This window comes from Hemitrygon akajei, unplaced genomic scaffold (genome assembly GCF_048418815.1).
Source record: "Hemitrygon akajei unplaced genomic scaffold, sHemAka1.3 Scf000033, whole genome shotgun sequence".
NCBI lineage: Eukaryota > Metazoa > Chordata > Chondrichthyes > Myliobatiformes > Dasyatidae > Hemitrygon > Hemitrygon akajei.
Genome location: NW_027331919.1, coordinates 15,174,383 through 15,178,065, shown reverse-complemented (window position 1 = coordinate 15,178,065; position 3,683 = coordinate 15,174,383). Strand labels below are relative to the sequence as shown.

The window sequence follows — 3,683 nt, the reverse complement described above, 5'->3', positions numbered from 1 at the left end:
GGATAGGCTTTTTTTTCCGTTCAAAATAGGGGATATTCAAACAAGAGGTCGTGAGTTGGAAGTTAGTGGGCAAAATGTTAGGGGTAACTTGAGGGGGAACTTCTTTACACAGATAGTGGAGGTTGTGTGGAAAGAGCTTCCAGTAGAAGTGGTAGAGGCAGGTTCGATATTGTCATTTAAAGTAAAATTGGATACGTATAAGGACAGGAAAGGAATGGAGGGTTATGGGCAGAGTGCAAGTCGGTGGGACTAGGTGAGAGAAAGCATTCGGCACGGACTAGAAGGGTCAAGATTGTCTGTTTTCCGTGCTGTAATTGTTATATGGTTTTATGGTTATATCTCTCTCGTTACAAAACGAATTACAGCGTTAGGAGTTTGAGTGGATGTGGTCTGTCATTGAAGACTCGCGAATGTCTCTGGATGTACTGTGGAGAGCGTTCTGACTTGTCGCATCGCCGCCTGGTGTGGAGGCTGCAACGCAGAGGGTCGCCAGAGGCTGCAGAGGGTTCTGGACTCAGCCAACCCCATCACGGGCACAAACCTCCCCTCCATCGAGGACATGTTCAAGAAGGAAAGCCTCGGGAAGACCACATCCATCAGCGAGGACCCCGTCCAGCCGGTAAATGCCCTGTGCTCATCGGTACCATCGGAGACGGGGTACAGAAGCCTGAAAACTCAACAATTTACAAGCAGCTGCTTCCCCTCCGCCATCAGTTTGGGAACTCTCCCTGAATACTTAAACACTCCCTGGGTAATCACTTATTTTTGCAGTATTTATTAACTTCCCCGATTTACGTTAATTTTACATCTTTGCACCGCATTGAGTCACGTTGTAGTTGCAGGAAAGGTCGGTTCGGCCCCGCTTGGAGGGCGGTGTTCAGTTCCGGTCACCGCATTGAGTCACGTTGTAGTTGCACAAGGCGTCGGTGAGGCCCCGCTTGGAGGGCGATGTTCGGATCCGGTCACCCTCCTGTAGGAAAGAAGCCACTGAGATGGAAGGAGTGCGGAGGGAGATTTACGAGGATGTTGCCGGGTCTCGAGGGTCTGAGTTATGGAGAGAAGACAAGAAGGATGGGACTTTGTTCCTTGGAGCGTGGGTATGAAGCCAGGGGAGGCACAGATAGGGTGAATACACAGCCTTTTTCCCCCTTGGCTGGGGCATCGAGAGCTAGTATGCACAGGATTGAGGTGAGAGTGGGTGGAGAGAACGGAGAGAGGAGAGGCAGGGACTGGGGTAAGAGACAGAGATAAATGGGGAGAAGCGGAATGAGTTTGTGAGAAGAAGGGTAGAGTGAGAAGAGGAGTGAGTAGAAAGGAGGAGTAAATGGGGGAGCGGGGGAGTTTGGGGCAGAGAGGGGAGTAGAGTGGTCTAGGTGGGGAGAAGGAGAGTAGGGGGAGAATGGGGATGCGAGTAGAGGAGGAGACTGGGGTAGAAAGGAGGGGAAGATAGGGTGGGAGGGGATGAAAGTATGGGGTAGTGAGGCTGAGGTAGATTGAATGTGGAGAAGTGGGGTGAAGTCACTTGATTGAAGTCGGCCCGACAAGCTGTTGACAGAGACCTCGGACCTCTTCAGGAATATCCGGGTACAAATATGCCGTCTTCTCGCAGATGAATCTGTAATTACCTTTGCAACTGTAACGGTAACTCGATCCGCACTTACTGCAGGTGGGCGTTTCATAGTTCCACTCGTACAGAATATCAGAGGCCACATTCCTGTTAAAAAGGGTTAGACAATTTCAACAGAGACAAAAGAGATCCAGCAGACAACCGGAGACCGTCACCAAACTAATCCCACTAATCTGCGCTCTCCCCACAGCCCCTTGTCAGCCTCTAAACTTATGCTATGATACGGCGCTCTGCCCTCAGCGCCGGGTCCATCGTCGTACTAATCCCATTACACCGCTCTCCCCTACAATACCGAATCAACTCCCAAATTAATCCCGCTGCACCACTCTCTCCCGCCAACCCTGTGTCAGTGAACAAACTAATCCCACTTTCCCACTCTCCCCACAACCCTGAGTCTTTCTCCAAACTGATCTCACTGACTCACTCTCTCCCCACAGATCTGTGTCAGAACTCAAACTAATCCCACTGCCCGACTCTATCCCCACGACCTCGTTTCAGTCTCCAAACTAATCCCACTGTCTCACTCTCTCCACAACCCTGTCTTTCTCCAAACTGATCTCACTGACTCACACTCTCCCCACAGATCTGTGTCAGAACTCAAACTAATCCCACTGCCCGATTTTCTCCCCACGACCCCGTTTCAGTCTTCAAACTAATCACACTGACCCACTTCCACACCACAGAGCTGCAACAGTCCAAACCTCACCTGTCTGCGCATTTTCCAATCCAGTATGTTACGTATCGTTGGACAGCGTTGGAAACAAACTTCTGTGAAATTAAATCCCTTCGGTTAATGTTTAGAACCAGACTCTCTCAATGCATATCCATGTGAAGGGACGGTACAGAGAGGGAATCACACAGTGTCTGAGCTCGGGACTGTGGTCTGAGTTTCACTCTTTGTCTGACCCCGGGAGAGTGTGATGGGAATGAGTGGTGTGAGTTTCACTCTTTGTCTGACCCCGAGAGTGTGTGATGGGACGGTGTGGAGGGTGATTCTATCTGTGTCTGACCACGGGAGAGTGTAGATGGGACGGTGAGGAGGGAGATTCACTCTGTGTCTGACCCCCGGAGTGTGCGATGGGACGGTGTGGAGGGAGATTCACTGTGTGTCTGACCCCGGCAGCGTGTGATAGGACGGTGTGGAGGGAGATTCACTCTGTGTCTGACCCCGGCAGCGTGTGATAGGACGGTGTGCAGAGTGTTTCCCTCTGTGTCTGACCCAGGGAGTGTGTGGTGGGACGGTGTGGAGGGAGATTCACTTTGTGTCTGACCCCGGGAGTGTGTGATGGGACGGTGTGGATGGAGATTCACTTTGTGTCTGACTCAACGAGTGTGTGGTGGGACGGTGTGGAATGAGCTTCATTCCATGTCTCACATCTGGGGTGTGTGGTGGGAATGTGTGCAGGGAAATTAACTCTGTATCTGACATCTGGAGTGTGTGGTGGGAATGTGTGTAGGGAGATTCAGTGTCTGTGTCACCCCGCGACCTCCAGATTATTGATATCTCTTCTTGCGGTAAGACATACCTTTTCCTTGTTTGAATTTATTTCGAGGAGCCTTGAATCAAGTTCCGAGCAATTTTGCCTCGCTCCATCATAAGATTTTCCAAACGTCGATATGAAATAACAACGGTCTTCATTTTTGATCCATTCCTGGGGACACGTTGTCTCTGCAACTCAGGAACAACAAACCGTGAATCTCCCTCCATAAATCCCGTTGCATCAGCTGGGATCAGAAAAAGTTAAACTCCCTCCACACCGTCCAATCACACACACCCGGGGGCAGACACAGAGTGAATCTCCCTCCCCACCGTCCCATCACGCACTCCCGGGGTCAGACACTGAGTGAATCTCCATCCACACCGTCCTATCACACCCTTCTGGGATAGAACGCAGACCGAAACTCACTCCACGCAGTCACGTCACTCATTCTAGTCGTCCTTCTGCATCATCTCTTCCCACAGTCAGAGTCAGACGCAAAATGTAGTAATTCAGTATCCGACCTGCCGCATCACGCACTCCCGAGATCAGACAGTAGGGGACGCTGTTTCCACATT

At 50.9% G+C, this 3,683-nt stretch overlaps 1 long non-coding RNA gene across 1 annotated transcript; it reads right to left on the bottom strand.

Moving 5' to 3' along the window:
* Positions 1–1,565: 1,565 nt before the first annotated feature.
* LOC140719914 (uncharacterized) lies at positions 1,566–3,284 on the bottom strand. The gene is made up of 3 exons (XR_012097037.1): positions 3,154–3,284; positions 2,334–2,395; positions 1,566–1,714 (listed from the first exon to the last, which is right to left on the bottom strand). It is a non-coding gene; the product is annotated as an uncharacterized lncRNA (long non-coding RNA).
* Between the last annotated feature and the right edge of the window lie 399 nt (positions 3,285–3,683).